Source organism: Heterodontus francisci, chromosome 40, assembly GCF_036365525.1.
Source record: "Heterodontus francisci isolate sHetFra1 chromosome 40, sHetFra1.hap1, whole genome shotgun sequence".
NCBI lineage: Eukaryota > Metazoa > Chordata > Chondrichthyes > Heterodontiformes > Heterodontidae > Heterodontus > Heterodontus francisci.
Window position 1 is genome coordinate 40,675,952 of NC_090410.1, and position 20,989 is coordinate 40,696,940.

A 20,989-nucleotide genomic window follows, 5' to 3' on the forward strand; every position below is an offset into this window, starting at 1 on the left:
GACTGTCAGAGAGTGATAGAGAGTGATAGTGAGTGTCTGAGAGTGTCAGAGAGTGTCAGAGAGTGATAGCGAGTGTCTGAGAGTGTCTGAGAGTGTCAGAGTGTGTCAGAGAGTGTCAGAGAGTGATGGAGAGTGTCAGTGAGTGATAGAAACTGTCTGAGAGTGTCAGAGATTGATAGAGAGTGTCTGAGAGTGTCAGAGAGTGATAGAGAGTGTCAGAGAGTGTCAAAGAATGTCTGAGTGTGTCAGAGAGCAACAGAGAGTGACAGAGAGTGATAGAAAGTGTCAGAGAATGTCAGAGACTGTCAGAGTTTGATAGAGAGTGAGAGAGAGAGTGTCTGAGCGTGTCAGAAAGTGTCAGAGTGTGTCAGAGAGTGATAGAGAGTGATAGAAAGTGTCAGAGAGTGATAGAGAGTGTCTGAGAGTGTCAGAGAGTGATAGAGAGTGTCTGAGAGGGTCAGAGAATGTCAGAGAGTGAGAGAGAGTGTCAGAGAGTGATAGAGAGTGTCTGAGAGTGATAGAGAATGTCTGAGAGTGTCAGAGACTGTCAGAGAGTGATAGAGAGTGATAGTGAGTGTCTGAGAGTGTCAGAGAGTGTCAGAGAGTGATAGCGAGTGTCTGAGAGTGTCTGAGAGTGTCAGAGAGTGTCAGAGAGTGTCAGAGAATGATAGAGAGTGTCTGAGAGTGTCATAGAGTGATAGAGTGTGTCTGATAGTGTCAGAGAGTGATAGAGAGTGTCAAATTGTGAAAGAGTGTGATAGAGAGTGATGGAGAGTGTCAGAGAGTGTCAGAGAGAGTGTGAGTGTGTCAGAGAGTTTTAGAGAGTGAGAGAGAGTGTCTGAGAGTGTCTGAGAGAGACAGAGAGTTTCTGAGAGTTTCTGTGAGTGTCAGAGAGTGATAGAGAGTGATAGTGAGTGTCTGAGAGTGTCAGAGAGTGTCAAAGAATGATAGAGAGTGTCTGAGAGTGTCATAGAGCGATAGAGAGTGTCTGAGAGTGTCAGAGAGTGATAGAGAGTGTCAAATTGTGTCAGAGTGTGATAGAGAGTGATGGAGAGTGTCAGAGAGTGTCAGAGAGAGTGTGAGTGTGTCAGAGAGTTTCAGAGAGTGAGAGAGAGTGTCTGAGAGTGTCTGAGAGAGACAGAGAGTTTCTGAGAGTTTCTGTGAGTGTCAGAGAGTGATAGAGAGTGTCTGAGAGTGTCTGAGAGAGTCAGAGAGTGTCAGAGAGAGTGTGAGTGTGTCAGAGAGTGTCAGAGAGTGTCAGAGAGTGATAGAGAGTGTCAGAGAGTGTCAGAATGTGTCAGAGAGTGTCAGAGAGTGTCAGAGAGTTTCAGAGAGAGTGTGAGTGTGTCAGTGAGTTTCAGAGAGTGAGAGATAGTGTCTGAGAGTGTCTGAGAGAGACAGAGAGTTTCTGAGAGTTTCTGTGAGTGTCAGAGAGTGATAGAGAGTGTCTGAGAGTGTCTGAGTGTCAGGGAGTGATAGAGAGCGATAGAGAGTGTCTGAGCGTTTCTGAGAGTGTCAGCGAGTGATCGAGAGTGATAGGGAGTTTCTGAGAATGTCAGAGAGTGTCAGAGAGTGATAGAGAGTGATAGAGAGTGTCTGATAGTGTCAGAGAGTGATAGAGCGTGTCTGAGAGTGCCAGTGAGTGTCAGAGAGTGATAGAGAGTGTCTGAGAGTGTCAGCGAGTGATAGAGAGTGATAGAGAGTGTCTGAGAGTGTCAGAGATTGTCAGAGTGTGTCAGAGAGTGATGGAGAGTGATAGAGAGTGCCTCAGAGTGTCTGAGAGTGTCAGAGTGTGTCAGAGAGTGTCAGAGAGTGATAGAGAGTGTCAGAGAGAGTCAGAGTGTGTCAGAGATTGATAGAGAGTGATAGAGAGTGTCTGAGAGTGTCTGAGAGTGTCAGAGAGTGTCTGAGAGTGTCTGAGAGTGACAGAGAGTGTTTGAGGGTGTCAGTCAGTGTCAGAGAGTGATAGAGAGTGTCTGAGAGCGTCAGAGAAAGTCAGATTGTGTCAGAATGTGTCAGAGAGTGATGGAGAGTGATGGAGAGTGTCTGACTGTGTCAGAGAGTGTCAGAGTATGTCAGAGAATGTCAGAGAGCGATAGAGTGTGTCAGAGAGTGTCAGAGAGTGTCAGAGAGTGATAGAGAGTGTCAGAGAGTGTCAGAGTGTGTCAGAGAGTGTCAGAGAGTGTCAGAGAGAGTCAGTGTGTCAGAGAGTAACAGAGAGTGATAGAGAGTGATAGAGAGTGTCTGAGAGTGTCAGAAAGTGTCAGAGTGTGTCAGAGAGTGATAGAGAGTGATAGAGAGTGTCTGAGAGTGTCAGAGTGTGTCAGAGAGTGATAGAGAGTGTCAGTGAGTGATAGAGACTGTCTGAGAGTGTCAGAGATTGATAGAGAGTGTCAGAGACTGTCAGAGAGTGATAGAGAGTGATAGAGAGTGTCTGAGAGTGTCAGAGAGTGTCAGAGAGTGATAGCGAGTGTCTGAGAGTGTCTGAGAGTGTCAGAGAATGATAGAGAGTTTCTGAGAGTGTCATCGAGTGATAGAGAGTGTCTGAGAGTGTCAGAGAGTGATAGAGAGTGTCAAATTGTGTCAGAGTGTGATCGAGAGTGATGGAGAGTGTCAGAGAGTTTCAGAGTGTTTCAGAGAGTGTCAGAGAGTGATAGAGAGTGTCTGAGAGTGTCAGAAAGTGATAGAGCGTGTCAGAGAGTGATAGAGAGTGTCTGAGATTGTCTGAGATTATCTGAGAGTGTCAGAGGGTGTCAGAGTGTGATAGAAAGTGTCAGAGAGTGTCTGAGAGATTCAGAGAGTGATATAAAGTGTCAGAGAGTGTCTGAGAGTGTCAGAAAGTGTCAGAAAGTGTCAGAGTTTGTCAGAGAGTGATAGAGAGTGATAGAAAGTGTCAGAGAGTGATAGAGAGTGTCTGAGAGTGTCAGAGAGTGATAGAGAGTGTCTGAGAGTTTCAGAGAATGTCAGAGAGTGATAGAGAGTGTCTGAGAGTGATAGAGAGTGTCTGAGATTGATAGAGAGTGTCTGAGAGTGTCAGAGACTGTCAGAGAGTATCAGAGTTTGATAGAGAGTGTCCGAGAGTGTCAGAGAGTGATAGAGAGTGATAGAGTGTGATAGAGAGTGTCTTTGAGAGTCAGAGAGTGTCAGAGAGTGATAGAGAATGTCAGAGAGTGATCGAGAGTGTCTGAGAGTGTCTGTGAGTGACAGAGTATGTCAGAGAGTGATAGAGAGTGTCAGAGATTGTCAGAGTGTGTCAGAGAGTAACAGAGAGGGATAGAGAGTGATAGAGAGTGTCTGAGAGTGTCAGAAAGTGTCAGAGTGTGTCAGAGAGTGACAGAGAGTGATGGAGAGTGTCTGAGAGTGTCAGAGTGTGTGAGAGAGTGTCAGCGAGTGATAGAGAGTGTCAGTGAGTGTTAGAGACTGTCTGAGAGTGTCAGAGATTGATAGAGAGTGTCTGAGAGTGTCAGAGAGTGATAGAGAGTGTCAGAGAGTGATAGAAAGTGTCTGAGATTGTCAGAGTGTGTCAGAGAGTGTCAAAGAATGTCTGAGTGTGTCAGAGAGCAACAGAGAGTGACAGAGAGTGATAGAAAGTGTCAGAGAATGTCAGAGACTGTCAGAGTGTGTCAGAGTTTGATAGAGAGTGAGAGAGAGTGTCTGAGTGTGTCAGAGAGTGATAGAAAATGTCAGAGAGTGATAGAGAGTGTCTGAGAGTTTCTGAGAGTGACAGAGAGTGTCTGAGGGTGTCAGTCAGTGTCAGAGAGTGATAGAGAGTGTCTGAGAGTGTCAGAGAATGTCAGATTGTGTCAGAGTGTGTAAGAGAGTGATGGAGAGTGATGGAGAGTGTCTGACAGTGTCAGAGAGTGTCAGAGTATGTCAGAGAATGTCAGAGAGCGATAGAGTGTGTCAGAGAGTGTCAGAGAGTGTCAGAGAGTGATAGAGAGTGTCAGAGAGTGTCAGAGTGTGTCAGAGAGTGTCAGAGAGTGTCAGAGAGTGTCAGTGTGTCAGAGAGTAACAGAGAGTGATAGAGAGTGATAGAGAGTGTCTGAGAGTGTCAGAAAGTGTCAGAGTGTGTCAGAGAGTGATAGAGAGTGATAGAGAGTGTCTGAGAGTGTCAGAGTGTGTCAGAGAGTGATAGAGAGTGTCAGTGAGTGATAGAGACTGTCTGAGAGTGTCAGAGATTGATGGAGAGTGTCAGAGACTGTCAGAGAGTGATACCGAGTGTCTGAGAGTGTCTGAGAGTGTCAGAGAATGATAGAGAGTGTCTGAGAGTGTCATCGAGTGATAGAGAGTGTCTGAGAGTGTCAGAGAGTGATAGAGAGTGTCAAATTGTGTCAGAGTGTGATCGAGAGTGATGGAGAGTGTCAGAGAGTTTCAGAGTGTGTCAGAGAGTGTCAGAGAGTGATAGAGAGTGTCTGAGAGTGTCAGAAAGTGATAGAGAGTGTCAGAGAGTGATAGAGAGTGTCTGAGATTGTCTGAGATTATCTGGGAGTGTCAGAGGGTGTCAGAGTGTGATAGAAAGTGTCAGAGAGTGTCTGAGAGATTCAGAGAGTGATATAAAGTGTCAGAGAGTGTCTGAGAGTGTCAGAAAGTGTCAGAAAGTGTCAAAGTTTGTCAGAGAGTGATAGAGAGTGATAGAAAGTGTCAGAGAGTGATAGAGAGTGTCTGAGAGTATCAGAGAGAGATCGAGAGTGTCTGAGAGTTTCAGAGAATGTCAGAGAGTGATAGAGAGTGTCTGAGAGTGATAGAGAGTGTCTGAGATTGATAGAGAGTGTCTGAGAGTGTCAGAGACTGTCAGAGAGTATCAGAGTTTGATAGAGAGTGTCCGAGAGTGTCAGAGAGTGATAGAGAGTGATAGAGAATGTCAGAGAGTGATCGAGAGTGTCTGAGAGTGTCTGTGAGTGACAGAGTATGTCAGAGAGTGATAGAGAGTGTCAGAGATTGTCAGAGTGTGTCAGAGAGTAACAGAGAGGGATAGAGAGTGATAGAGAGTGTCTGAGAGTGTCAGAAAGTGTCAGAGAGTGTCAGAGTGTGTCAGAGAGTGACAGAGAGTGATAGAGAGTGTCAGTGAGTGTTAGAGACTGTCTGAGAGTGTCAGAGATTGATAGAGAGTGTCTGAGAGTGTCAGAGAGTGATAGAGAGTGTCAGAGAGTGATAGAAAGTGTCTGAGATTGTCAGAGTGTGTCAGAGAGTGTCAAAGAATGTCTGAGTGTGTCAGAGAGCAACAGAGAGTGACAGAGAGTGATAGAAAGTGTCAGAGAATGTCAGAGACTGTCAGAGTGTGTCAGAGTTTGATAGAGAGTGAGAGAGAGTGTCTGAGAGTGTCAGAAAGTGTCAGAGTGTGTCAGAGAGTGATAGAGAGTGACAGAAAGTGTCAGAGAGTGATAGAGAGTGTCTGAGAGTGTCAGAGAGTGATAGAGAGTGTCTGAGAGGTTCAGAGAATGTCAGAGAGTGATAGAGAGTGTCTGAGAGTGATAGAGAGTGTCTGAGAGTGTCAGAGACTGTCAGAGAGTGATAGAGAGTGATAGAGAGTGTCTGAGAGTGTCAGAGAGTGTCAGAGAGTGATAGCGAGTGTCTGAGAGTGTCTGAGAGTGTCAGAGAATGATAGAGAGTGTCTGAGAGTGTCATAGAGTGATAGAGAGTGTCTGAGAGTGTCAGAGAGTGCTAGAGAGTGTCAAATTGTGTCAGAGTGTGATCGAGAGTGATGGAGAGTGTCAGAGAGTTTCAGAGTGTGTCAGAGAGTGTCAGAGAGTGATAGAAAGTGTCAGAGAGTGATAGAGAGTGTCTGAGAGTGACAGACGGTGGCTGAGGGTGTCAGTCAGTGTCAGAGAGTGATAGAGAGTGTCTGAGAGTGTCAGAGAATGTCAGATTGTGTCAGAGTGTGTCAGAGAGTGATGGAGAGTGATGGAGAGTGTCTGACAGTGTCAGAGAGTGTCAGAGTATGTCAGAGAATGTCAGAGAGCGATAGAGTGTGTCAGAGAGTGTCAGAGAGTAACAGAGAGCGATAGAGAGTGATAGAGAGTGTCTGAGAGTGTCAGAAAGTGTCAGAGTGTGTCAGAGAGTGATAGAGAGTGATAGAGAGTGTCTGAGAGTGTCAGAGTGTGTCAGAGAGTGATAGAGAGTGTCAGTGAGTGATAGAGACTGTCTGAGAGTGTCATAGATTGATAGAGATTTTCAGAGACTGTCAGAGAGTGATAGAGAGTGATAGAGAGTGATAGAGAGTGTCTGAGAGTGTCAGAGAGTGATAGAAAGTGTCAAATTGTGTCAGAGTGTGATAGAGAGTGATGGAGAGTGTCAGTGAGTTTCAGAGTGTGTCAGAGAGTGTCAGAGTGTGTCAGAGAGTAACAGAGAGGGATAGAGAGTGATAGAGAGTGTCTGAGAGTGTCAGAAAGTGTCAGAGAGTGATAGAGAGTGTCTGAGAGTGTCAGAGTGTGTCAGAGTGTGTCAGAGAGTGATGGAGAGTGTCAGTGAGTGATAGAAACTGTCTGAGAGTGTCAGAGATTGATAGAGAGTGTCTGAGAGTGTCAGAGAGTGATAGAGAGTGTCAGAGAGTGTCAAAGAATGTCTGAGTGTGTCAGAGAGCAACAGAGAGTGACAGAGAGTGATAGAAAGTGTCAGAGAATGTCAGAGACTGTCAGAGTTTGATAGAGAGTGAGAGAGAGTGTCTGAGAGTGTCAGAAAGTGTCAGAGTGTGTCAGAGAGTGATAGAGAGTGATAGAAAGTGTCAGAGAGTGATAGAGAGTGTCTGAGAGTGTCAGAGAGTGATAGAGAGTGTCTGAGAGGTTCAGAGAATGTCAGAGAGTGAGAGAGAGTGTCAGAGAGTGATAGAGAGTGTCTGAGAGTGATAGAGAATGTCTGAGAGTGTCAGAGACTGTCAGAGAGTGATAGAGAGTGATAGTGAGTGTCTGAGAGTGTCAGAGAGTGTCAGAGAGTGATAGCGAGTGTCTGAGAGTGTCTGAGAGTGTCAGAGTGTGTCAGAGAGTGTCAGAGAGTGATGGAGAGTGTCAGTGAGTGATAGAAACTGTCTGAGAGTGTCAGAGATCGATAGAGAGTCTCTGAGAGTGTCAGAGAGTGATAGAGAGAGTCAGAGAGTGTCAAAGAATGTCTGAGTGTGTCAGAGAGCAACAGAGAGTGACAGAGAGTGATAGAAAGTGTCAGAGAATGTCAGAGACTGTCAGAGTGTGTCAGAGTTTGATAGAGAGTGAGAGAGAGTGTCTGAGAGTGTCAGAAAGTGTCAGAGTGTGTCAGAGAGTGATAGAGAGTGATAGAAAGTGTCAGAGAGTGATAGAGAGTGTCTGAGAGTGTCAGAGAGTGATAGAGAGTGTCTGAGAGGTTCAGAGAATGTCAGAGAGTGAGAGAGAGTGTCAGAGAGTGATAGAGAGTGTCTGAGAGTGATAGAGAATGTCTGAGAGTGTCAGAGACTGTCAGAGAGTGATAGAGAGTGATAGTGAGTGTCTGAGAGTGTCAGCGAGTGTCAGAGAGTGATAGCGAGTGTCTGAGCGTGTCTGAGAGTGTCAGAGAGTGTCAGAGAATGATAGAGAGTGTCTGAGAGTGTCATAGAGTGATAGAGAGTGTCTGAGAGTGTCAGAGAGTGATAGAGAGTGTCAAATTGTGTCAGAGTGTGATAGAGAGTAATGGAGAGTGTCAGAGAGTGTCAGATTGTGTCAGAGTGTGTCAGAGAGTGATGGAGAGTGATGGAGAGTGTCTGACAGTGTCAGAGAGTGTCAGAGTATGTCAGAGAATGTCAGAGAGCGATAGAGTGTGTCAGAGAGTGTCAGAGATTGTCAGAGTGTGTCAGAGAGTAACAGAGAGTGATAGAGAGTGTCTGAGAGTGTCAGAAAGTGTCAGAGTGTGTCAGAGAGTGATAGAGAGTGATAGAGAGTGTCTGAGAGTGTCAGAGTGTGTCAGAGAGTGATAGAGAGTGTCAGTGAGTGATAGAGACTGTCTGAGAGTGTCATAGATTGATAGAGATTTTCAGAGACTGTCAGAGAGTGATAGAGAGTGATAGAGAGTGATAGAGAGTGTCTGAGAGTGTCAGAGAGTGATAGAGAGTGTCAAATTGTGTCAGAGTGTGATAGAGAGTGATGGAGAGTGTCAGAGAGTTTCAGAGTGTGTCAGAGAGTGTCAGAGTGTGTCAGAGAGTAACAGAGAGGGATAGAGAGTGATAGAGAGTGTCTGAGAGTGTCAGAAAGTGTCAGAGAGTGATAGAGAGTGATAGAGAGTGTCTGAGAGTGTCAGAGTGTGTCAGAGAGTGTCAGAGAGTGATGGAGAGTGTCAGTGAGTGATAGAAACTGTCTGAGAGTGTCAGAGATTGATAGAGAGTGTCTGAGAGTGTCAGAGAGTGATAGAGAGTGTCAGAGAGTGTCAAAGAATGTCTGAGTGTGTCAGAGAGCAACAGAGAGTGACAGAGAGTGATAGAAAGTGTCAGAGAATGTCAGAGACTGTCAGAGTGTGTCAGAGTTTGATAGAGAGTGAGAGAGAGTGTCTGAGAGTGTCAGAAAGTGTCAGAGTGTGTCAGAGAGTGATAGAGAGAGATAGAAAGTGTCAGAGAGTGATAGAGAGTGTCTGAGAGTGTCAGAGAGTGATAGAGAGTGTCTGAGAGGTTCAGAGAATGTCAGAGAGTGAGAGAGAGTGTCAGAGAGTGATATAGAGTGTCTGAGAGGGATAGAGAATGTCTGAGAGTGTCAGAGACTGTCAGAGAGTGATAGAGAGTGATAGTGAGTGTCTGAGAGTGTCAGAGAGTGTCAGAGAGTGATAGCGAGTGTCTGAGAGTGTCTGAGAGTGTCAGAGTGTGTCAGAGAGTGTCAGAGAGTGATGGAGAGTGTCAGTGAGTGATAGAAACTGTCTGAGAGTGTCAGAGATTGATAGAGAGTGTCTGAGAGTGTCAGAGAGTGATAGAGAGTGTCAGAGAGTGTCAAAGAATGTCTGAGTGTGTCAGAGAGCAACAGAGAGTGACAGAGAGTGATAGAAAGTGTCAGAGAATGTCAGAGACTGTCAGAGTTTGATAGAGAGTGAGAGAGAGAGTGTCTGAGCGTGTCAGAAAGTGTCAGAGTGTGTCAGAGAGTGATAGAGAGTGATAGAAAGTGTCAGAGAGTGATAGAGAGTGTCTGAGAGTGTCAGAGAGTGATAGAGAGTGTCTGAGAGGGTCAGAGAATGTCAGAGAGTGAGAGAGAGTGTCAGGGAGTGATAGAGAGTGTCTGAGAGTGATAGAGAATGTCTGAGAGTGTCAGAGACTGTCAGAGAGTGATAGAGAGTGATAGTGAGTGTCTGAGAGTGTCAGAGAGTGTCAGAGAGTGATAGCGAGTGTCTGAGAGTGTCTGAGAGTGTCAGAGAGTGTCAGAGAGTGTCAGAGAATGATAGAGAGTGTCTGAGAGTGTCATAGAGTGATAGAGTGTGTCTGATAGTGTCAGAGAGTGATAGAGAGTGTCAAATTGTGAAAGAGTGTGATAGAGAGTGATGGAGAGTGTCAGAGAGTGTCAGAGAGAGTGTGAGTGTGTCAGAGAGTTTTAGAGAGTGAGAGAGAGTGTCTGAGAGTGTCTGAGAGAGACAGAGAGTTTCTGAGAGTTTCTGTGAGTGTCAGAGAGTGATAGAGAGTGATAGTGAGTGTCTGAGAGTGTCAGAGAGTGTCAAAGAATGATAGAGAGTGTCTGAGAGTGTCATAGAGCGATAGAGAGTGTCTGAGAGTGTCAGAGAGTGATAGAGAGTGTCAAATTGTGTCAGAGTGTGATAGAGAGTGATGGAGAGTGTCAGAGAGTGTCAGAGAGAGTGTGAGTGTGTCAGAGAGTTTCAGAGAGTGAGAGAGAGTGTCTGAGAGTGTCTGAGAGAGACAGAGAGTTTCTGAGAGTTTCTGTGAGTGTCAGAGAGTGATAGAGAGTGTCTGAGAGTGTCTGAGAGTGTCAGAGAGTGTCAGAGAGAGTGTGAGTGTGTCAGAGAGTGTCAGAGAGTGTCAGAGAGTGATAGAGAGTGTCAGAGAGTGTCAGAATGTGTCAGAGAGTGTCAGAGAGTGTCAGAGAGTTTCAGAGAGAGTGTGAGTGTGTCAGTGAGTTTCAGAGAGTGAGAGATAGTGTCTGAGAGTGTCTGAGAGAGACAGAGAGTTTCTGAGAGTTTCTGTGAGTGTCAGAGAGTGATAGAGAGTGTCTGAGAGTGTCTGAGTGTCAGGGAGTGATAGAGAGCGATAGAGAGTGTCTGAGCGTTTCTGAGAGTGTCAGCGAGTGATCGAGAGTGATAGGGAGTTTCTGAGAATGTCAGAGAGTGTCAGAGAGTGATAGAGAGTGATAGAGAGTGTCTGATAGTGTCAGAGAGTGATAGAGCGTGTCTGAGAGTGCCAGTGAGTGTCAGAGAGTGATAGAGAGTGTCTGAGAGTGTCAGCGAGTGATAGAGAGTGATAGAGAGTGTCTGAGAGTGTCAGAGATTGTCAGAGTGTGTCAGAGAGTGATGGAGAGTGATAGAGAGTGCCTCAGAGTGTCTGAGAGTGTCAGAGTGTGTCAGAGAGTGTCAGAGAGTGATAGAGAGTGTCAGAGAGAGTCAGAGTGTGTCAGAGATTGATAGAGAGTGATAGAGAGTGTCTGAGAGTGTCTGAGAGTGTCAGAGAGTGTCAGAGAGTGTCAGATTGTGATCGAGTGTTATAGAGAGTGATAGACAGTGATAGAGAGTGATAGAGAGTTTCTGAGTGTGTCAGAGTGTGTCAGAGAGTGATAGAGAGTGATGGAGAGTGTCAGAGAGTTTCACAGAGTGATAGATAGTGTCAGAGAGTGATATAGAGTGATAGAGAGAGTCTGACAGTGTCTGAGAGTTACAGAGAGTGATAGATTGTGGTAGAGAGTGTCTGATAGTGTCAGAGCGTGACAGAGCGTGTCTGAGAGTGTCAGAGAGTGTCTGACAGTGTCATAGAATGATGGAGAGTGAGAGAGAGTGTCTGAGAGTGTCAGAGATTGTCAGACAGTGTCAGAGAGTGATAGAAAGTGTCTGAGACTGTCTGAGATTATCTGAGAGTGTCAGAGAGTGTCAGAGTGTGATAGAAAGTGTCAGAGAGTGTCTGAGAGGTTCAGAGAGTGATATAAAGTGTCAGAGAGTGATAGAGAAATTCAGAGAGTGATCGAGAGTGTCTGAGAGTGTCTGTGAGTGACAGAGTATGTCAGAGAGTGACAGAGAGTGTCAGAGTGTGTCAGAGAGTGTCAGAGAGTGTCAGAGTGTGTCATAGGGCAACAGAGAGGTATAGAGAGTGATAGAGTGTGTCTGAGAGTGTCAGAAAGCGTCAGAGTGTGTCAGAGTGTGTCAGAGAATGATAGAGAGTGTCAGAGTGTGTCAGAGAGTGTCAGAGAGTGTCAGAGAGTGATATAGAGTGTCAGTGAGTGATAGAGAGTGTCTGAGAGTGTCAGAGATTGATAGAGAGTGTCTGAGAGTGATAAAAAGTGTCTGAGATTGTCAGAGTGTGTCAGAGATTGTCAGAGACAGTCAGAGTGTGTCAGAGTTTGATAGAGAGAGAGAGAGTGTCTGAGAGTGTCTGAGAGTGTCAGAGTGTGTCAGAGAGTGATGGAGAGTGATAGAGAGTGCCTCAGAGTGTCTGAGAGTGTCAGAGTGTGTCAGAGAGTGTCAGAGAGTGATAGAGAGTGTCAGAGAGAGTCAGAGTGTGTCAGAGATTGATAGAGAGTGATAGAGAGTGTCTGAGAGTGTCTGAGAGTGTCAGAGAGTGTCAGAGTGTGTCAGAGTGTGATAGAGTGTTATAGAGAGTGATAGACAGTGATAGAGAGTGATAGAGAGTGTCTGAGTGTGTCAGAGTGTGTCAGAGAGTGTCAGATAGTGTCAGAGATGGTCAGAGTGAGTCAGAGTGTGCCAGAGAGTGATAGAGAGTGATGGAGAGTGTAAGAGAGTGTGAGAGAGTGATATAGAGTGTCAGTGAGTGATAGAGAGTGTCTGAGAGTGTCAGAGATTGATAGAGAGTGTCTGAGAGTGTCAGAGAGTGATAGAGAGTGTCAGAGAGTGATAAAAAGTGTCTGAGATTGTCAGGGTGTGTCAGAGAGTGTCAGATAATGTCAGAGTGTGTCAGAGAGTAACAGAGAGTGATAGAGAGTGATAGAGAGTGTCAGAGAGTGTCAGAGACAGTCAGAGAGTGTCAGAGAGTGATGGAGAGTGTCAGTGAGTGATAGAAACAGTCTGAGAGTGTCAGAGATTGATAGAGAGTGTCTGAGAGTGTCAGAGAGTGATAGAGAGTGTCAGAGAGTGTCAAAGAATGTCTGAGTGTGTCAGAGAGCAACAGAGAGTGACAGAGAGTGATATAAAGTGTCAGAGAATGTCAGAGACTGTCAGAGTGTGTCAGAGTTTGATAGAGAGTGAGAGAGAGTGTCTGAGAGTGTCAGAAAGTGTCAGAGTGTGTCAGAGAGTGATAGAGAGTGATAGAAAGTGTCAGAGAGTGATAGAGAGTGTCTGAGAGTGTCAGAGAGTGATAGAGAGTGTCTGAGAGGTTCAGAGAATGTCAGAGAGTGAGAGAGAGTGTCAGAGAGTGATAGAGAGTGTCTGAGAGTGATAGAGAGTGTCTGAGAGTGTCAGAGACTGTCAGAGAGTGATAGAGAGTGATAGTGAGTGTCTGAGAGTGTCAGAGAGTGTCAGAGAGTGATAGCGAGTGTCTGAGAGTGTCTGAGAGTGTCAGAGAGTGTCAGAGAATGATAGAGAGTGTCTGAGAGTGTCATAGAGTGATAGAGAGTGTCTGAGAGTGTCAGAGAGTGATAGAGAGTGTCAAATTGTGTCAGAGTGTGATAGAGAGTGATGGAGAGTGTCAGAGAGTTTCAGAGAGTGTCAGAGAGTGATAGAAAGTGTCAGAGAGTGATAGAGAGAGTCTGAGAGTGTCAGAGAGTGTCTGAGGGTGTCAGTCAGTGTCAGAGAGTGATAGAGAGTGTCTGAGAGTGTCAGAGAATGTCATATTGTGTCAGAGTGTGTCAGAGAGTGATGGAGAGTGTCTGAAAGTGTCAGAGAGTGTCAGAGTGTGTCAGAGAATGTCAGAGAGCGATAGAGTGTGTCAGAGAGTGTCAGAGAGTGTCAGAGAGTGATAGAGAGTGATAGAGAGTGTCAGAGAGTGTCAGAGTGTGTCAGAGAGTGTCAGAGAGCGTCAGAGAGTTTCAGAGAGAGTGTGAGTGTGTCAGAGAGTTTCAGAGAGTGAGAGACAGTGTCTGAGAGTGTCTGAGAGAGACAAAGAGTTTCTGAGAGTTTCTGTGAGTGTCAGAGAGTGATAGAGAGTGTCTGAGAGTGTCTGAGAGTGTCAGGCAGTGATAGAGAGCGATAGAGAGTGTCTGAGCGTTTCTGAGAGTGTCAGCGAGTGATCGAGAGTGATAGGGAGTTTCTGAGAATGTCAGAGAGTGTCAGAGAGTGATAGAGAGTGATAGAGAGTGTCTGAGAGTGTCAGAGAGTGATAGAGCGTGTCTGAGAGTGCCAGTGAGTGTCAGAGAGTGATAGAGAGTGTCTGAGAGTGTCAGCGAGTGATAGAGAGTGATAGAGAGTGTCTGAGAGTGTCAGAGATTGTCAGAGTGTGTCAGAGAGTGATGGAGAGTGATAGAGAGTGCCTCACAGTGTCTGAGAGTGTCAGAGTGTGTCAGAGAGTGTCAGAGAGTGATTGAGAGTGTCAGAGAGAGTCAGAGTGTGTCAGAGATTGATAGAGAGTGATAGAGAGTGTCTGAGAGTGTCTGAGAGTGTCAGAGAGTGTCAGAGAGTGTCAGAGTGTGATAGAGTGTTATAGAGAGTGATAGACAGTGATAGAGAGTGATAGAGAGTGTCTGAGTGTGTCAGAGTGTGTCAGAGAGTGTCAGATAGTGTCAGAGATGGTCAGAGTGAGTCAGAGTGTGCCAGAGAGTGATAGAGAGTGATGGAGAGTGTAAGAGAGTTTCACAGAGTGATAGATAGTGTCAGAGAGTGATATAGAGTGATAGAGAGAGTCTGACAGTGTCTGAGAGTTACAGAGAGTGATATAGAGTGGTAGAGAGTGTCTGAGAGTGTCAGAGCGTGACAGAGCGTGTCTGAGAGTGTCAGAGAGTGTCTGACAGTGTCAGAGAATGATGGAGAGTGAGAGAGAGTGTCTGAGAGTGTCAGAGATTGTCAGACAGTGTCAGAGAGTGATAGAAAGTGTCTGAGACTGTCTGAGATTATCTGAGAGTGTCAGAGAGTGTCAGAGTGTGATAGAAAGTGTCAGAGAGTGTCTGAGAGTGATAGAGAGTGATAGAAAGTGTCAGAGAGTGATAGAGAGTGTCTGAGAGTGTCAGAGAGTGATAGAGAGTGTCTGAGAGGTTCAGAGAATGTCAGAGAGTGAGAGAGAGTGTCAGAGAGTGATAGAGAGTGTCTGAGAGTGATAGAGAGTGTCTGAGAGTGTCAGAGACTGTCAGAGAGTGATAGAGAGTGATAGTGAGTGTCTGAGAGTGTCAGAGAGTGTCAGAGAGTGATAGCGAGTGTCTGAGAGTGTCTGAGAGTGTCAGAGAGTGTCAGAGAATGATAGAGAGTGTCTGAGAGTGTCATAGAGTGATAGAGAGTGTCTGAGAGTGTCAGAGAGTGATAGAGAGTGTCAAATTGTGTCAGAGTGTGATAGAGAGTGATGGAGAGTGTCAGAGAGTTTCAGAGAGTGTCAGAGAGTGATAGAAAGTGTCAGAGAGTGATAGAGAGAGTCTGAGAGTGTCAGAGAGTGTCTGAGGGTGTCAGTCAGTGTCAGAGAGTGATAGAGAGTGTCTGAGAGTGTCAGAGAATGTCATATTGTGTCAGAGTGTGTCAGAGAGTGATGGAGAGTGTCTGAAAGTGTCAGAGAGTGTCAGAGTGTGTCAGAGAATGTCAGAGAGCGATAGAGTGTGTCAGAGAGTGTCAGAGAGTGTCAGAGAGTGATAGAGAGTGATAGAGAGTGTCAGAGAGTGTCAGAGTGTGTCAGAGAGTGTCAGAGAGCGTCAGAGAGTTTCAGAGAGAGTGTGAGTGTGTCAGAGAGTTTCAGAGAGTGAGAGACAGTGTCTGAGAGTGTCTGAGAGAGACAAAGAGTTTCTGAGAGTTTCTGTGAGTGTCAGAGAGTGATAGAGAGTGTCTGAGAGTGTCTGAGAGTGTCAGGCAGTGATAGAGAGCGATAGAGAGTGTCTGAGCGTTTCTGAGAGTGTCAGCGAGTGATCGAGAGTGATAGGGAGTTTCTGAGAATGTCAGAGAGTGTCAGAGAGTGATAGAGAGTGATAGAGAGTGTCTGAGAGTGTCAGAGAGTGATAGAGCGTGTCTGAGAGTGCCAGTGAGTGTCAGAGAGTGATAGAGAGTGTCTGAGAGTGTCAGCGAGTGATAGAGAGTGATAGAGAGTGTCTGAGAGTGTCAGAGATTGTCAGAGTGTGTCAGAGAGTGATGGAGAGTGATAGAGAGTGCCTCAGAGTGTCTGAGAGTGTCAGAGTGTGTCAGAGAGTGTCAGAGAGTGATTGAGAGTGTCAGAGAGAGTCAGAGTGTGTCAGAGATTGATAGAGAGTGATAGAGAGTGTCTGAGAGTGTCTGAGAGTGTCAGAGAGTGTCAGAGAGTGTCAGAGTGTGATAGAGTGTTATAGAGAGTGATAGACAGTGATAGAGAGTGATAGAGAGTGTCTGAGTGTGTCAGAGTGTGTCAGAGAGTGTCAGATAGTGTCAGAGATGGTCAGAGTGAGTCAGAGTGTGCCAGAGAGTGATAGAGAGTGATGGAGAGTGTAAGAGAGTTTCACAGAGTGATAGATAGTGTCAGAGAGTGATATAGAGTGATAGAGAGAGTCTGACAGTGTCTGAGAGTTACAGAGAGTGATATAGAGTGGTAGAGAGTGTCTGAGAGTGTCAGAGCGTGACAGAGCGTGTCTGAGAGTGTCAGAGAGTGTCTGACAGTGTCAGAGAATGATGGAGAGTGAGAGAGAGTGTCTGAGAGTGTCAGAGATTGTCAGACAGTGTCAGAGAGTGATAGAAAGTGTCTGAGACTGTCTGAGATTATCTGAGAGTGTCAGAGAGTGTCAGAGTGTGATAGAAAGTGTCAGAGAGTGTCTGAGAGTGATAGAGAGTGATAGAAAGTGTCAGAGAGTGATAGAGAGTGTCTGAGAGTGTCAGAGAGTGATAGAGAGTGTCTGAGAGGTTCAGAGAATGTCAGAGAGTGAGAGAGAGTGTCAGAGAGTGATAGAGAGTGTCTGAGAGTGATAGAGAGTGTCTGAGAGTGTCAGAGACTGTCAGAGATTATCTGAGAGTGTCAGAGAGTGTCAGAGTGTGATAGAAAGTGTCAGAGAGTGTCTGAGAGGTTCAGAGAGTGATATAAAGTGTCACAGAATGATAGAGAAATTCAGAGAGTGATCGAGAGTGTCTGAGAGTGTCTGTGAGTGACAGAGTGTGTCAGAGAGTGTCAGAGAGTGATTGAGAGTGTCAGAGAGAGTCAGAGTGTGTCAGAGATTGATAGAGATTGATAGAGAGTGATAGAGAGTGTCTGAGAGTGTCAGAGAGTGTCAGAGAGTGTCAGAGAGTGTCAGAGTGTGATAGAGTGTTATAGAGAGTGATAGACAGTGATAGAGAGTGATAGAGAGTGTCTGAGTGTGTCAGAGTGTGTCAGAGAGTGTCAGATAGTGTCAGAGATGGTCAGAGTGAGTCAGAGTGTGCCAGAGAGTGATAGAGAGTGATGGAGAGTGTAAGAGAGTTTCACAGAGTGATAGATAGTGTCAGAGAGTGATATAGAGTGATAGAGAGAGTCTGACAGTGTCTGAGAGTTACAGAGAGTGATATAGAGTGGTAGAGAGTGTCTGAGAGTGTCAGAGCGTGACAGAGCGTGTCTGAGAGTGTCAGAGAGTGTCTGACAGTGTCAGAGAATGATGGAGAGTGAGAGAGAGTGTCTGAGAGTGTCAGAGATTGTCAGACAGTGTCAGAGAGTGATAGAAAGTGTCTGAGACTGTCTGAGATTATCTGAGAGTGTCAGAGAGTGTCAGAGTGTGATAGAAAGTGTCAGAGAGTGTCTGAGAGGTTCAGAGAGTGATATAAAGTGTCACAGAATGATAGAGAAATTCAGAGAGTGATCGAGAGTGTCTGAGAGTGTCTGTGAGTGACAGAGTATGTCAGAGAGTGACAGAGAGTGTCAGAGAGTGTCAGAGTGTGTCAGAGAGCAACAGAGAGGTACAGAGAGTGATAGGGAGTGTCTGAGAGTGTCAGAAAGCGTCAGAGTGTGTCAGAGTGTGTCAGAGAGTGATAGAGAGTGTCAGAGTGTGTCAGAGAGTGTCAGAGAGTGATATAGAGTGTCAGTGAGTGATAGAGAGTGTCTGAGAGTGTCAGAGATTGATAGAGAGTGTCTGAGAGTGTCAGAGAGTGATAGAGAGTGTCAGAGAGTGATAAAAAGTGTCTGAGATTGTCAGGGTGTGTCAGAGTGTGTCAGAGAATGTCAGAGTGTGTCAGAGAGTAACAGAGAGTAACAGAGAGTGATAGAGAGTGTCAGAGAGTGTCAGAGACAGTCAGAGAGTGTCAGAGAGTGATGGAGAGTGTCAGTGAGTGATAGAAACAGTCTGAGAGTGTCAGAGATTGATAGAGAGTGTCTGAGAGTGTCAGAGAGTGATAGAGAGTGTCAGAGAGTGTCAAAGAATGTCTGAGTGTGTCAGAGAGCAACAGAGAGTGACAGAGAGTGATATAAAGTGTCAGAGAATGTCAGAGACTGTCAGAGTGTGTCAGAGTTTGATAGAGAGTGAGAGAGAGTGTCTGAGAGTGTCAGAAAGTGTCAGAGTGTGTCAGAGAGTGATAGAGAGTGATAGAAAGTGTCAGAGAGTGATAGAGAGTGTCTGAGAGTGTCAGAGAGTGATAGAGAGTGTCTGAGAGGTTCAGAGAATGTCAGAGAGTGAGAGAGAGTGTCAGAGAGTGATAGAGAGTGTCTGAGAGTGATAGAGAGTGTCTGAGAGTGTCAGAGACTGTCAGAGAGTGATAGAGAGTGATAGTGAGTGTCTGAGAGTGTCAGAGAGTGTCAGAGAGTGATAGCGAGTGTCTGAGAGTGTCTGAGAGTGTCAGAGAGTGTCAGAGAATGATAGAGAGTGTCTGAGAGTGTCATAGAGTGATAGAGAGTGTCTGAGAGTGTCAGAGAGTGATAGAGAGTGTCAAATTGTGTCAGAGTGTGATAGAGAGTGATGGAGAGTGTCAGAGAGTTTCAGAGAGTGTCAGAGAGTGATAGAAAGTGTCAGAGAGTGATAGAGAGAGTCTGAGAGTGTCAGAGAGTGTCTGAGGGTGTCAGTCAGTGTCAGAGAGTGATAGAGAGTGTCTGAGAGTGTCAGAGAATGTCATATTGTGTCAGAGTGTGTCAGAGAGTGATGGAGAGTGTCTGAAAGTGTCAGAGAGTGTCAGAGTGTGTCAGAGAATGTCAGAGAGCGATAGAGTGTGTCAGAGAGTGTCAGAGAGTGTCAGAGAGTGATAGAGAGTGATAGAGAGTGTCAGAGAGTGTCAGAGTGTGTCAGAGAGTGTCAGAGAGTGTCAGAGAGTTTCAGAGAGAGTGTGAGTGTGTCAGAGAGTTTCAGAGAGTGAGAGATAGTGTCTGAGAGTGTCTGAGAGAGACAAAGAGTTTCTGAGAGTTTCTGTGAGTGTCAGAGAGTGATAGAGAGTGTCTGAGAGTGTCTGAGAGTGTCAGGCAGTGATAGAGAGCGATAGAGAGTGTCTGAGCGTTTCTGAGAGTGTCAGCGAGTGATCGAGAGTGATAGGGAGTTTCTGAGAATGTCAGAGAGTGTCAGAGAGTGATAGAGAGTGTCTGAGAGTGTCTGAGAGTGTCAGAGAGTGATAGAGAGTGTCTGAGAGTGCCAGTGAGTGTCAGAGAGTGATAGAGAGTGTCTGAGAGTGTCAGCGAGTGATAGAGAGTGATAGAGAGTGTCTGAGAGTGTCAGAGATTGTCAGAGTGTGTCAGAGAGTGTCAGAGAGTGATTGAGAGTGTCAGAGAGAGTCAGAGTGTGTCAGAGATTGATAGAGATTGATAGAGAGTGATAGAGAGTGTCTGAGAGTGTCAGAGAGTGTCAGAGAGTGTCAGAGAGTGTCAGAGTGTGATAGAGTGTTATAGAGAGTGATAGACAGTGATAGAGAGTGATAGAGAGTGTCTGAGTGTGTCAGAGTGTGTCAGAGAGTGTCAGATAGTGTCAGAGATGGTCAGAGTGAGTCAGAGTGTGCCAGAGAGTGATAGAGAGTGATGGAGAGTGTAAGAGAGTTTCACAGAGTGATAGATAGTGTCAGAGAGTGATATAGAGTGATAGAGAGAGTCTGACAGTGTCTGAGAGTTACAGAGAGTGATATAGAGTGGTAGAGAGTGTCTGAGAGTGTCAGAGCGTGACAGAGCGTGTCTGAGAGTGTCAGAGAGTGTCTGACAGTGTCAGAGAATGATGGAGAGTGAGAGAGAGTGTCTGAGAGTGTCAGAGATTGTCAGACAGTGTCAGAGAGTGATAGAAAGTGTCTGAGACTGTCTGAGATTATCTGAGAGTGTCAGAGAGTGTCAGAGTGTGATAGAAAGTGTCAGAGAGTGTCTGAGAGGTTCAGAGAGTGATATAAAGTGTCACAGAATGATAGAGAAATTCAGAGAGTGATCGAGAGTGTCTGAGAGTGTCTGTGAGTGACAGAGTATGTCAGAGAGTGACAGAGAGTGTCAGAGAGTGTCAGAGTGTGTCAGAGAGCAACAGAGAGGTACAGAGAGTGATAGGGAGTGTCTGAGAGTGTCAGAAAGCGTCAGAGTGTGTCAGAGTGTGTCAGAGAGTGATAGAGAGTGTCAGAGTGTGTCAGAGAGTGTCAGAGAGTGATATAGAGTGTCAGTGAGTGATAGAGAGTGTCTGAGAGTGTCAGAGATTGATAGAGAGTGTCTGAGAGTGTCAGAGAGTGATAGAGAGTGTCAGAGAGTGATAAAAAGTGTCTGAGATTGTCAGGGTGTGTCAGAGTGTGTCAGAGAATGTCAGAGTGTGTCAGAGAGTAACAGAGAGTGATAGAGAGTGATAGAGAGTGTCAGAGAGTGTCAGAGACAGTCAGAGAGTGTCAGAGAGTGATGGAGAGTGTCAGTGAGTGATAGAAACAGTCTGAGAGTGTCAGAGATTGATAGAGAGTGTCTGAGAGTGTCAGAGAGTGATAGAGAGTGTCAGAGAGTGTCAAAGAATGTCTGAGTGTGTCAGAGAGCAACAGAGAGTGACAGAGAGTGATATAAAGTGTCAGAGAATGTCAGAGACTGTCAGAGTGTGTCAGAGTTTGATAGAGAGTGAGAGAGAGTGTCTGAGAGTGTCAGAAAGTGTCAGAGTGTGTCAGAGAGTGATAGAGAGTGATAGAAAGTGTCAGAGAGTGATAGAGAGTGTCTGAGAGTGTCAGAGAGTGATAGAGAGTGTCTGAGAGGTTCAGAGAATGTCAGAGAGTGAGAGAGAGTGTCAGAGAGTGATAGAGAGTGTCTGAGAGTGATAGTGTCTGAGAGTGTCAGAGACTGTCAGAGAGTGATAGAGAGTGATAGTGAGTGTCAGAGAGTGTCAGAGAGTGATAGCGAGTGTCTGAGAGTGTCTGAGAGTGTCAGAGAGTGTCAGAGAATGATAGAGAGTGTCTGAGAGTGTCATAGAGTGATAGAGAGTGTCTGAGAGTGTCAGAGAGTGATAGAGAGTGTCAAATTGTGTCAGAGTGTGATAGAGAGTGATGGAGAGTGTCAGAGAGTTTCAGAGAGTGTCAGAGAGTGATAGAAAGTGTCAGAGAGTGATAGAGAGAGTCTGAGAGTGACAGAGAGTGTCTGAGGGTGTCAGTCAGTGTCAGAGAGTGATAGAGAGTGTCTGAGAGTGTCAGAGAATGTCAGATTGTGTCAGAGTGTGTCAGAGAGTGATGGAGAGTGTCTGAAAGTGTCAGAGAGTGTCAGAGTGTGTCAGAGAATGTCAGAGAGCGATAGAGTGTGTCAGAGAGTGTCAGAGAGTGTCAGAGAGTGATAGAGAGTGTCAGAGAGTGTCAGAGTGTGTCAGAGAGTGTCAGAGAGTGTCAGAGAGTTTCAGAGAGAGTGTGAGTGTGTCAGAGAGTTTCAGAGAGTGAGAGATAGTGTCTG